Here is a 14,116-nt window from a genome sequence, read left to right as displayed (position 1 = left end):
CTCCTCGATAGGCTGAGCTGCCTGCCTGGACTACGTCTCCTTGAGTAAGTTACTACTATTGGTCATTGTGGTGAGCTACTGACTGGCTAGAGTGGAATCTTACAATCCTATCCTAAGGGGCAGTACCAGAGCTTAATTTGTAATGAAAGAGCTGTTGGGGCTTGAGCTATCTTTTCTTCTTTCATAACTAACCCGGCAAGCCCAAAGGTGCCGGGGCTCTGACCTGCCAAGCCCAGAGATGCTGGGGCTCAGCCCTGGCACAAACTAAGCACTGGGAAGCATGGAGTTGGGCTGCCCCAGGAGCAGGCTGGGGAATGAACTGGGAGTTGCAATTCTGTCCCTGCTTGCTCCATGTGGGAATCAAGCTGTGCCTGACAATTTTTCCTTAGGCAGTTTGCTTCCCCTCTGGGTTGGCTTAGCTATTATGTGCCCTGGGGTAGAGCCGAGAATCTGTCGTTTCCTTGTGCCTGTGTGACTATACCCTGCTCCCTCTGCAGAAGGTGGACTAGCACCCTATTGGTGCCTGCTCTTTCTCCAGCATTGCTCGCATGTGCAGGCGATTCAGAGGGGGGTCAGTAATTGAACTAGAGTAAGGCACTATTGTTCAGGGTGAGGCTCTAAGATCACTGGAGTCCTAAACTAGTTTAGTTTTGGTGAGTCAGCTATGTAACTGGGGACAGACCACACCTGGGCAATATAATGTAACACAGAAATCCAGGGCAGATCACAGAGGCTTAACACCAGCACCAGGATGGAGTCTTTGAGCTGTGAATGAATTGTGAGGCATAGGAAAGCAAACCTCCCTTGGCTGTCAGAGAGAACAAAGCATTCCCTTACCCCCTCAAGGCCTGCTCTGAACAGACATTTGACTCATTCTCCAGCCTTCTGAGTGAGATGATTCTGTGCTAGTTGCATTGGGTGCACGTGTTGCCCTTTCCCAAGCTTCACTGCACAATTATTTCTGCACAGATTGACCCTCTTCGCCTTCCCTCTACCTGGATCTTCCACTTCACTTGCAGCAAATAACAGAGCAAGAATGACAGCTTGGGATGTATTCACATGCCTTAGCTTAAACCAAGACAGCCAGCTAGTGCTGTAAGGTGAAGTTAAACAATAAAACTCTGGGCACAGTATATGCCCTATGCTGGGGATGCAAAATGTTTGTTAGATGATTACAATAGGTAAAACAGGCATCCACCTACTCGTTATAAATCACAGTTGTGTCTATATTGGTGCTGGAGGTGTAACTTCTAGCTCGAGTGCATATACCTGAGCTAGCATGCCAAAAATAGCAGTGTCATCTTGGCAGCAGGAGGGGTTACTGCTCTGGGTATGATCCCATCCAAGACCCAACAACTTGGTTCAGGTAGCACTGGCAATGTGAGGGGCTAATTGCTCTCTTTACTATGCTAGCTTGATCAGAGTTAGCGTAGGTGTGTCTCCTTGAACTGGAAAGTACACCTTCCAGTGCCAGTATAGACCTACCACTACAGGGGCCAGATAGCCACTATCTTAGTGGCTTTCAGACTTTAGCAGCTGACTCAAGGGCCACTCCATAATCGAATGGCAAACGAATTAAACCTAGTTACAATGCAAAAGATCTGTGACCAGTTTGATATGAAGGAAACTGGACAAAAGTTCCTATGTCCTGGAATTCTTGTCAAACTTCATTCCTCTGCTAAAACTTTCTTCAAGCTTAAACATTGAGACCAAAAATAGAGGTTTAAAATAAATCTCCTAAATAAATAGCCTCATTTTCAGAAGTGCTTGAGCACTTAGCAACATATACTGAGTTCCATTCGGTTTACTGCAAGTCTGTTTTTTTGGCCCAACCTTAAACCGTAGCCTTGCCTGTTCTGCCAGGGCACTGAACATCTGAGAGCAATTTGCATAAGAGCAGCATTTAGTCCAGTTGCACTGTCCAATATTCCCCTTCTCAGTACTTCTTGTGCTGGTTGCTTCCACTTTGGAGGCAGCACCATGATTTCCATCTGCTCCTGGCTTCTGAACCTGCAATGCCTGCAAAACCAGCAGTATTCCGATTGAGGTCAATGAATCACCTGTGGAAGAAAGGACTCTATGTATGGATCATTGGGCTCAGAGTCTGTAAGCCCATTTGATATGCTTTGAGATTAAAAGCATCATTTAAACACAAGATATTATCAAAGGACCAAAACTACTCTTCCTCCCATTCACCCAGCCTGTGCCACATTACAGAGCCCAACTCAAAATTCATTGGCCCATACGACCGCTTCAATCTCAAACCTAGCATGCCAGCTTCCAGTGTGCAAGGAATATTTAAGGTTCTGAAAACTAAGTTTATTATAGCAAATTGGCAAAAGCCAAACCACTGCCACTCTAAAATATTCACTGCCTCCTACATTTGGCATGTGGGTGTCTTTTATATTTTTTTTTCACTGCTGCTGAACCGTACATTTGTCTTAGCAGAAAATAGCTATAGATGAGGGTCTATTTTCAGCGTGATGCAAGGGGTTGTTAGGCCCACAGATGTATCTCCATTTATGGGAGCCTTGCAATTAACTGCACTACATTTCAGCATTTAAGGTAAAGAACTAGCAACTGTACCAAATGCATCTATCTGGGCTAGAGGTTATGTCAACAACTGCTAATGTGCTTCCAGAGGCCCTATTTTTTCAGAATGGACTAGTGACTTTGGAGTGCCCAAACTGAGACTTCTTAAAGGGAGCTGATTTTTTTTTTTTTTTCCCCTGGAGTGTGGGTGCTCAGCACTTTCTGGAAATCTGGCCCCTTTAAAGCAGCTCAAGGTGGGAACCCAAACACTGAGGCAACCAAAATCACTAGTCACTTGAGAACATGTAGCGAATGCTGCTCCAGGGTACTTGTCTATAGCACGCGTGTTTCAGGGAGTATCTCTAAGTCGGTTGCTCTGACGTATGATGCAAAGACAGTGGAAAGGTTCCTGTTGACTTTAGGGGGGTTTGGATCAGGACACTAGTCAGGAATATAATCTTTTACAACCACTCCCATTAGCATTAATAACCATTCAATAGCTACATTCCTACACAGTGCTGAAATGTCTCCCAGCACCCGTATTGACACAACAGCAGTAATGAATACTTCTGCAGAGGGCGCAGGGCCATTTAACTGGGTTTCCTGGAAGGCACCTGGCATTTGGTGGAAAAAGATTTTAAGAAAGAAAAAATGTTTGGGGGTGGAGGAGGGGTTTGCTTCAGAGGTGAGCTCGTGAAATAGAATCCCCTGCTTCTAATACCGTCTCATAATTGCAGGGTTAAAGCAAAGCCCGCAAGGCTGGACCAGTTTGATCCAGTTTCTGTTAAGCCATTTTATCTGCAACAGCACAGACTTGCTGTCACTACTCCAGTAGCCTGCCTGCTACTGTATATAATGAGGTTAGGAATAGTTCCAAGAGATTCCTTGCTGCAGGGAGTCATGTGACATCCCTTAACTCCCCATTCATTGCAGATGAATCAATGAAATAATGAATGTAATTCAGGCCAGGCCATTTTCTCCTTGCAGAATCTCTCTCCCGCTCCCCTTGTGAAAACAACTGAATGGTGAAGCACAACTGACTCCACGGCACAGAAATGGTGATATTAAGATGGAAATAGCTTCTTGCTGCATTGCAAAATGTGGCTTAAAAGCTTTAACCATTTTATAAGTCAGAAAAGATCTCCCCAAACCAAGCAAAATCTCCTCTTTGTTCTTCACTGAAATATGTTCTTCATTAACCCTTTTAAGACTTTGTCATTTTTTCCCCCTTAGTGTGCCCTAACTCCTGAGCTAGGAATATGCAGCATAGGAAGTGCCTCTGCAATACACAGACATGCACCCCTATTAATAAAAGATGAACATCCTCTCTAGTGCTTTCCTCCTCTCCACCCACCTCCTCCAAAGGTTCTGCACCAGATCCTCAACTGGTATCAATCTACATAGCTCTCTTTGACTCTTTATTGATGATTATTTTTACCAGCTAGAATCTGGCCTATTTATTTTATAACCATTTTTAAAATATCACTTGTTGTTTTTTAATAAATCCTGCACAACCCCTAGATGGGGAGCAACTTCAGTATGAAAGGAGGGAATCTGTCTCTCACCATTTAAAAAGGTCCTCTGTTGCCGTATAGGGCCTATGTCACATTGAGCAATTCTGATTCTGTCCATTGTGTTTTCATTACATTTCACATGTATCTAGATCTTGAGTGAAGAGGCCGCATGTGGCTCCACATATAACGCTGTGTCAAAATTTGAGTTCTCGGGATTAAAATCCCTCTGGTTTTGCCCCCTTTGTGCATCCAACATGTGTGCTGAATGAGGCAGGGTTCCGGGCAGGAATGGGAGGGGCATAGTCTGTGATAATGTAAATCCAAGTCTATCACAATGCATGTATTAGAGGATAGAATGAAGGTTGCATGGGCAAGTGTAAATCTGGCATTTCCTAATTTTGATATTTTAAATATAGATTTTTTTAATGTAATTTATTTATCTAGATTTTATTTATCTCTTTGAAGAAAAGGTAAATTCTGTTGTGTGCCTCTCTCTCTCTCTCTCGCATGCACAGCCCCCAGCTATGAAACATTAGCAGGTCTGAACACTAAATGCTCAGCATTGACTTCTACCACTTCTGCTGCCAGCTAATGTAGCTGCTCGGGATGCTGGTTTGGCCAAGTGGGGAGGATGGCTTAATGTAGGGTGACCAAACAGCAAGTGTGAAAAATCAGGACAGGGGGTGGGGGATAATAGGAGCCTATATAAGAAAAAGACCCAAAAATCAGGACTGTCCCTATAAAATTGGGACATCTGGTCACCCTAGCTTAAGGAGGTGGGTAAGCCCAGCCTGGCTTGCTTTCTTTTTCTCCCCAACACCTGGAGCGGGCGGGCGCTCCTGTCCCATGAGTTGCCTCAGTGGGGGATCGACCACTGATGCCATGTGCTGGGTCTAGGTGGTGGCTGAGACATCTTTGGCCTTTCCCTGTGCCCCTGCCCAGCTGTTGGGAAAGCATCTGCCCCCTGGGGGGATGCCCCTGTGGGGTGGAAGGTAATGAAAGGACCACTGGGGCCAGATCTGGGAGTTACAGGGGTGGAGTTAGCCAGGCCTGCTCTTGCTGCTCCTTAACACTCTGCTTGCTCTAGCTGTCTGCTACTCTCAGGCATTCACAGCAGTGTCTGCCAGTGCTATGGCAGCAGCGAGAGCTCAGCATTGGCAGGCTGGCACACTTGGCCTTATGAAGGAAATGGGGAGGGGGGTTGTTTCCCAGAACAAGGAAACAGCGCTGTTCTAGCCCCTGGCGCAATATCCCAGGCATGTTGCAAATAATGGAGGGGTGAGAGCTTCTCAAAGGAAAGGAACTAAAATTCCTTTTAATTACAAGTGTAGGAGTCTGCCCTTTACTAGCTCAGTGCCTGAGGGCTCTCACTAAGAGTTCTCCATCTACAGTATCTGTGGTACATCTAAGGTGTCTATTGCCACATCACCAGTGAGTCTGATACGGCACTTTCCATTGACTTTGGGCTTGGAATCCGACCCCAAGTGACATGCAGCAAAGAGACATTCCCTTAAATGTTCATCTCTTTGGGGTTCTCTTTTCAGACCTGGCCTCAAGTCCTCAGAGCCCATGGGAGTCTCTCCACTGACTTTGATTAAGCTTTGGATGAGGCTAATAGTTTAATAAAAATGTTCTGTCATTTCATGGTTGGGTAGTTTTTTAACCCACTACTTTTCTTAAATGTAACTTCTTGTAGCAAGTCTCAATCTTGAGCTAAGAGGGGTTTGGGTATTCCACTGAGCCTATAAAATAACCTCCCTTCTCCTTTCTCTGTTTGTAAGAAGAACAAAACAAATGAGTTTCTGTTTTTTTTCTCCCAAACCAAGCTGGTGGTGATGCATCACCAGCCAAATTCTGCCCTGAGTCAAACGTGCAGGCAGAGAGCCATTTGTGTTCAGCCACATGGATACAGGGGAAAGGGGGAGAGAGCCAAAGGAACATTTCACAGTAGCCTCTCTTGTGGGCTTCTCCTTTCTAAATGGAGTCACTCTCTCTCCTGCTGTTATGCAGGCTCTATATAACTCTCAATGGAAGAATACTAACCGCTAAACCTAAAGTGCTGCAGGAAGTGGTGTTGGGGTTTCAGTAGGTGGCCCTGTTCCCACTGAGTCAGGGCTGAATCAACACACAGTGTGGCTGGAGGTGGTAGCTTTCCGGTGCAACAACAACCCTAACCGGTGGGGGATACTGACCCCAGCCACATGACAGTGGCATTAGCCTTTTGTAATGCTGACCCCACGTCATGTGAATGGGGCTAGGGAATAAAGATTAGTGTGTTTCCAGTGCTCCGGAGTGCTGCCTCATTTTTAGGTGGTGTCAGAAGAAATCCACATTTTTGGCAAAAGAGAAACAAATTGAGGCCACCTGAATCCCTCAGTCTAGAAGAGACTTGGCAGAGGAGACAGTTTCGGTGCTTGCATGTTTTTCCAGGAAGTTAGTGCTAGTGAAGGGGAATCGGACAGGGGGAACGTGGCAGGGACAAAGGCATTGGTGAACTACTCTATATTCCAGTGGGAGCAGGAGGCCTGCAAGCTACTAGGAAAAGTAATTCAAAGACACTAAGGATTCTGTGATCCATGCACAAATGACACCTGGGAACTCATTTTTCTTGCGTTACCCACCCTTGAGGGCCAGTCCTAAAAGAGGCCTGTTGTAAAGGGTCCATCCAGCCTCCTTTCTTCCTTCCCAAAGGCAGCCTTTCTGCTGACTAGTTTTGAGCAACGGTCTACAGCAAAGGTCCCCCTGAAGAGGAGCAACAGTGGTATAATGCATCTGCTGTAGGAGACAAGCATAGCGATAATACTGATGGCATTACAGATGCAATGGAAAGATAATGAATGAGAGCAAAGAGCAATGCGTTTTCCATCAGTAGCATGGCCTAATGTTAGAGCTGGGGATAGGGAGCCAGGAGACTTGGCTCCCATTTTTGCCTCTGCTACTGACTGAATTATCTTTGGGCACATTTCTTTGGCTACATTTGAAAGCTGAAGCCTCTAAAGTCAATGGCCGACTTGAGATCGGGCGCAATTTTCAGAGATGTTGAGCACTGGTGGCTTCTGCTGGCAGGGTGGCTACTCACCACCTCTGAAAATCAAGCCCATAGTATCTCAAGTGGTGAGCATTCAAAAACAGAGGTACTTTTAACTAGTGGATAAAAACAGGCCTCAACGTCTTTGCCCCAAATCCTGCACAAATACCCAGTTTCCAGAGTGGTCTAGTGGATGTGGGTTCAGAGGTAGGGTTTTTGTAATGTTCATGATTCAAGCCCAAAAGCCTTTGTCTGTTCTTGGAAAAGAATCAAGGCCACATAGTGTAGTGCTAATGCCAAAATATCCCTGTGTCTGCAGTCCTGCTGCCAAAGAATACAACACATACTGTAACACAAGGAGAGATCACTGACTTGTGCCCCCCATCCTCTAGCACAATGTGATTTCACACATTCCAGGCGCTCCAGTGCTTTAAACACCTCCACAGAGCAAGGGTGATAAAGTGAGTTTGGAGGAGCACAAGCAATTTTTGCACTACAATGCCGTACATGCTAGCTTTAAACAAACTCTGCTGGGACTTCATAGGATCCCCACTGAAAAGGTCACCTGGAAATGCACAGAACCAACCCATTCCCTGGGCACCTTGGCCACACACCCTGCCCATAGCCAGTTCTGCCCTATTTGGGACCCATGCTGGCTGGCTCTGGATGCTCCGGAGGGAAAGAGGAACTTGTGAATGCTTTGTGCTGATGCAGCCCCATACAGGCAGACTTCCCCTTATCCCCCACATAGTAGGGGCTGGGTTGGGGGAGTGAGATTTGCTTTTGCACACAGTGAGAGAGGACCTGGTTCTCCAGCCCCATGGATGTCCAAGATCTATCAAGAAAGCCCTGGGCTCCAGTGGCAGCCTGGCTCTATCTGGAGCTGTGCTGCCAGTGCCTTGCCTCCAAAAGAGTTTGCTGGCATAGGGTAGAAGCTCACAAGAAGTAGTGCTGCTCCCATCCGCACTAAAGCTCATAGTCACTCTCCACTGGGATTACCATGAAGCTGTGTAGCAAGGCTCCAGTTGTACACTCCTCCCACCCCAGCCATGCTCCATAAACTTGTCATAAGTCACACAGAGGGGCTTTGGTAGGGTGGTGGCAGCTGGTGGAGTAGCTTAGGCTCTGTTTCCCTCCCTCCAGCTGATGTTTGGCCTTTTTAGCAGGTTTCCTGCTACTTTCATGCCTACCTTGGCAAAAATCCAAGGAACAATCTGCCCCACTGAATTCATGTCAAATTTTTTTCCTGTTGCAGCATGACTGGTAAAAACGCCAGCGGCTGAAAGGGTAGCTGCTATTTTAGTCTTTCTTAGGCCCTACTGACTTGTCCTGTGGTTTTTCTGCGTTCTTTAATCTCCAGCAAATAATCTCTCTCTTCCTTGTGTTTTTTCTAATTCCATACTCGCCGATGGAACTTCCTGTAAACAGCGGGGCTGGAAGACCAATAGCCTAGCAGCAGCAGAGTCTAAGGCCTGTCTACACTGGCAAGTTTCTGCACAGTAAAGCAGCTTTCTGCGCTGTAACTCCCGAGGTGTACACACTGCCAAGCCACTTAGTGCGCAGAAACTGCGCAGTTGCAGCGCTTTAAAAAAACCACCACAACGCGAGGCGTACAGCTTTTTGCGCTGGGGCTATAACGCTGCGGTACCAGTGTAGACACTCTGGTCGATTATAATGCTGTGATTGGTCTCCGGGAGGTGTCCCACAATGCCTGCTCTCGCCTCTCTGGTCATCAGTTTGAACTCTACTGCCCTGCCCTCAGGTGACCAACTGCCATCCCCACCCCGTAAATTCCTCTGGAAATGTGAACGTCGCCTTCCTGTTTGCTTGGTGATGCGTGCAGCGGTCTCAGCGCATCTTTCCAGGTGGCTGGGCCTGCTCCATGCACCAGTGATCTCCGACTTGGAGCAATGCCGAGCTGCTGGACCTCATCACCATTTGGGGAGAGGAGGCTATCCAGTCCCAGCTGTGCTCCAGCTGTAGGAATTATGATACCTATGGACAGATTTCACGATGCATGACGGAAAGGGGCCATGACCGGGACACACTGTGGTGCAGGATCAAAGTGAAGGAGCTGCGGAACGCCTACCGCAAGGCGCGGGAGGCAAACCGCTCCGGTACTGCGCCCACGAGCTGCCGGTTCTACAAAGAGCTGGACGTGATACTCAGTGGCGACCCCACCTTCACTGCAAAGGCCACTGTGGATACTTCGGTGGCTCGCGTGCCAGTCGAAAGTGGACCGAGCCAGGAGGAGGAAATCTTGAACAAGGATGTGGAGGGTGGGAGGGGGACCCAGAGGTAGAGGATGATTCAGAGATCAGCGATGCATGCAGCCAGAAACTCTTTTCTACCCCGGAGCAGGCTAGCCAGTCACAGATGTTGGCAAAGCGCAAACAGGAGAGGAGGCCCCTGGTAAGTGGATTTGATTTTGGGAATCTTTGAAGTGAGTTGTTGGGGACAGGAGGGTTGCAGAAAGCAGGCTTGTCTCCCACTGCCTGCCTAGTCTGAGCGGCAGAACAGGCTGTTGATTGATTCCCTCATTTCACGGGAATCTCCCTCAGAGATCTCCAGGAAACTCTCATGGAGGTACTGGGCAATCTGCTGCCGCAGGTTCTTTGGCAGAGCTGCTTTGTTTCTTGCCCCATTAATGGTAACTTTCCCACCCCACTGTACCATCACAGATGGGGGGACGACCATTGCTGCACACAGCTAGCCGCATAGGGGCTAGGGCGGAAGCCACAGTCTTGGAGAAGACCCTCCCTTGATTCCCTGCTCACCCTCAGCACTAAGATATCTTCCATAATGATCACATCCTGTGGAAAGTGTGGGGACAGGAATGATTATCAGGCACCTCCTACAGTGCTGGCTCTCCCCAAGAGCCATGTGCCCAGTGTACAGCAGGGTCCAGGAAGAGTGATTTACCCTGCCCCTGTGGCTACTCACCATTTTGGGGGTCTTGTGGCTCATGTGTGCTTGCCTGGGGTCAGCCAGTTAGTGACAGGTGTGTGAGTACTGGCTGTGTTTTAAATCACTGAATCAGTGTTCTGTGTGTTGCAAACTGCTTCTGTAATATGTTGTGTTTAAACTTCCCAGAGATGACCTTGGGAGCCCAGCCTCCCTCTTTGTTATCGGCGGCTGAACGGCTGCGCAGAATTAGAAAGTGGCCAAGAAGAACTAAGGGGGACTCTGTGTGTGATGTTATGATGTGCTCCGCCGCCGAGAAACAGGAATTGAAGGAGTGGCGGGACAGCAAGAAGAGGGACTGAAAGGAGAACGCAGCACACCAGAATGAAGCCACTTAGTGGCTCTTAAAGGTTATGGAGCGCCAAGCAGACACGCTCCAGGTGATGCTAGCTCTTTAAACTGAGCAGCTCTGTACCTGCCGTCCTCTGCAGCCGCTGTCGCAAAACTCTTTCTCATGCTCCCCCCAGACACTGCCAACACACTATCATCAACCTCCTAGCTCCAGTCTATAGCCACAGTATTCCACTCCTTCCCCCTTATAGTCCAGCATTGTGGACTTCCACTACCCACTGCACTCAACACCCATCCCTATGCAGTATGGCCCTGCTGAAGTACAGAACCCGCTGCATTGTACTCCAAAGGAGAAGGCTAGATATGATCCCTGGACATACACAAATCTTTAGCCGTCCCGGGATCCCTCCTCCTCCTGAGACCTTCCCTTCCCCCCATTTCCCTCACTGCTGATGTTTTTTTTTTTGTTTCACTCTCTCCTCCAGTTGTTGTTTTTTAATAAAAGAATTGTGTTGGTTTGAAACCAATCTTTATTCTATTAATTGAAAGCAAAAAGAGCTCTGCAAAGCAACATACGTTTATGTTAAACCCACATATTGCACGTCTGCACCAATCACCTAGCATTTCAAGCACTGCACTCTTGATCATAGCAACAAATATTAGTGGCTTTCAGCTTCAGATTGCTGCTTCAAGGCATCTCTGATCCATATGGCCTCGCGCTGCACCCCTCTAATAGCCCTGGTCTCTGAATGTTCAAACTCAGCCTCCAGGCGCTGAGCCGCTGCAGTTCAGCCCTGAGTGAAGCTTTCACCCTTCCCTTCACAAATATTATGGAGCGTACAGCACGTGGCTATAAGCATAGGAATATTGTCATTGGCCTTGTCCAGCTTCCCATATAGGCATCACCAGCGGGCTTTTAAATGGCCAAAAGCACACTCAACAGTCATTCTGCACTTGCTCAGGCTGTTGTTGAACCACTCCTTATGGCTGTCAAGTTGCCCCGTGTATGGCTTCATAAGCCACGGCATTAAGGGGTAGGTGGGGTCTCTCAGGATCACAGTGAGCATTTTGACTTCCCCTATGGTGATCTTCTGGTCCGGGAAGAAAGTCCCTGCTTGCAGCTTCCTGAACAGGCCAGTGTTCCGAAAGATGTGTGCGTCATGCACCTTTCCGGACCAGCCTACGTTAATGTCTGTGAAATGCCCACGGTGATCCACAAGCACCTGGAGAACCATTGAGAAATACCCCTTGTAATTAATGTACTTGGTAGCTAGGTGGTCTGGTGCCAGAACTGGAAGTTAGGGAAGCCCATTTGTGCAAAGCCATCCACAATGCCATGCACATTGCCCAGCGTCACGGTCTTTCGGAACAGGATGCAATTAATGGCCCTGCAGACTTCCATCAACATGAGTCCAATGATAGACTTTCCCACTCTGAACTAGTTAGCGACTGAGTAGCCAGTCTGGAGCCAGTCTGCCACGGCAGCGCTTTAACATGGCTGTGTAGCTGCAAAAAAACCTCCCAGTGCTGGTGCACTGTCTACTTTACAGCGCGCAGGGAGGTGTTTTTTTCACACCCCTGAGCGAGAAAGTTGCAGTGCTGTAAAGTGGCAGTGTAGACAAGGCCTAATTGAGACTCTACCTAATGATGCAAAAGGCATTTGAGAGGGCTGACTTTTTTCCAGGCTGGATGTGGCTGTGTCAGAGGAGCTAAATAATGGAAACCGAGAGCCCGATTCACCTCTTGATGCGTGTAAGTCAGGACTAACCCTAGTGCTGTCAATGGAGTTACGCTGGTGTAAAACTCGCCAGTGGGAAGAGAATCAGGCCTGTTGGGTTGGCTCTCTCCATATCAAACCACTGGGACTCAGCCAGTCATAGGCTTGCTGTGATAGGCTGACACTCTAAGAAAAACTGAAATTCTATGTAGAAAGAGCAGTAAACCATGTTACTGTGAGGGTGTGTGAATGCCAGGGGCGTAGTGACAGGTGGGTCACAGCCCACCCAGTTAGTACCCAGACCCACCCAAACCTAGGGTTGCCAACTTTCTAAGCACACAAAACTGAACCCCCCTGCCCTGCCCCCTGCCCTGCCCCTTCTCTGATGCCCCACTTCCGTTCACTCGATCCCCCACTCCCTCTGTCACTCACTCTTCCCCATCCTCACTCACTTTCACCAGGCTGGGGCAGGGGGTTGGGGTGTGGGAGGGGGTATGGGCTCTGAGCTGGGGGTGCAGGTTCTGGGCTGGGACCATAGTTGAGAGGTTTGAGATGTAGGGGGGTGCTCTGGGTTGGGCCAGGGGGTTGGGGTGCATGAGGGGATGGGGGATGAGGAGTATGGGGTGCAGAAGGGGACTCTGAGCTGGGCCGGTGGTTGGGGTGCAGGAGGGTGTGGGGTCCCAGGGACACTTACCGCGGCTCCAAGGAAGCGCCCGCCAGGTCCCTGCAGCCGCTAGATGCATGGGCAGCCAGGCGGCTCTGCTCAGTGCGCGCTGCCTTTGTGCCCACAGGCGCTACCCCCCACAGCTCCCATTGGTCACCGTCACGGCCAATGAGAGCTGCGGAGCTGGTACTCGAGGTGGGGGCAGTGCGTGGAGCCTCCCAGTTCCTGGCCGCCCCAGTGCCTAGGGGCCGCAGGGACCTGACGGCTGCTTCCAGGGGCAGCACAGAGCCAGGGCAGGTAGGGAGCCTGCCTTAGCCCCTGGCCCCCACTGCGCTGCCGACCAGAGCTGCCAGGGTCCCTTTTCGACGGGGCGTTCCAGCCGAAAACTGGACACCTGGCAACTCTACCCAAATCTGAGCCTGTCTGAATGCAGGAGGCGATGTTTGTGAGGTTGTGGATCAGGAACAGAGAGCTCTTGCCCCAGCAGCCGCAGGGAATGGTGTGGAATATCCTGGCTGGCCCCACCGTTGTCTCCATCTAGCACTGTGAACTTCTGCCAGCCCCAGATGACTTCAATGGAAGCTGGGCCCTACTCAGGTACCAACCGATTCCCTGAACCCAGCTTAACCCTGCCTGCCAGTGGGGCCGCAGGGATTGCCCATCTCCACTGGCCAGCCCAGTCCTCCTGCACTCAAATCCCTCCTCTGCGTCCCTCCAATCCTTCCCCCTCCACAGAGTTCACTGCTGATATGGAATATAAATGATTTGCTGTGACAGCAGACCTCTAGTCATTGCCTGTCCACCATAAACTGGGACCCTCCCAAACTTTCACTTCTAGATATGCCACTAGTATGAATAGAGCTTCGCGTTTGTACAGAGCCTTTCATTGGAGAATCACAAAGGGTACAACTCACCCTGCATACAGAGCCAGACAGGTTGAGAATTAAATGGTACATGAAAGTTAAGCCCAAGTTTCAGTGCTTGGCAGAATTCAGGCCTGGCTTGCCATGAACCTGTCTGGTCTCAGTACTTTTCATTCTTTTACCTGTTAGGCCTGCATCTCCTACAGGGGAGCTACTATGCTCTGAATAGAGATAAAAGCTAAGCACTGAAATTCAGCTCAGGATCCAAACTTTCCCATGTTCAAGGGTGGTCAGATGTAGGTAGTCTTCAGATCATGTCCATCTCAAACTCTGAACAGGATTTTTTCCCAACTCAATTTTAGTGTTAAACTTAGGCAGATCTGGGGGAAGGGGTGCTTTGCACTTTGTTACGTTTTTTTTATCCTGTTTAAAACCTGATCTGCTAAGACTTCTATCTCTCCTTCACGCCACCTCTGAACACCCCAGTATCTGAGCAGTCTCCAATGTTTTTATCCTCACAACCCCCATGGGAGGTAGCAGGCA

The sequence above is a fragment of the Trachemys scripta genome, chromosome 7 (genome assembly GCF_013100865.1).
Source record: "Trachemys scripta elegans isolate TJP31775 chromosome 7, CAS_Tse_1.0, whole genome shotgun sequence".
Lineage (NCBI taxonomy): Eukaryota > Metazoa > Chordata > Testudines > Emydidae > Trachemys > Trachemys scripta.
The sequence above is the reverse complement of the archived record's forward strand: the minus strand, read 5'-3'. Positions refer to the sequence as shown.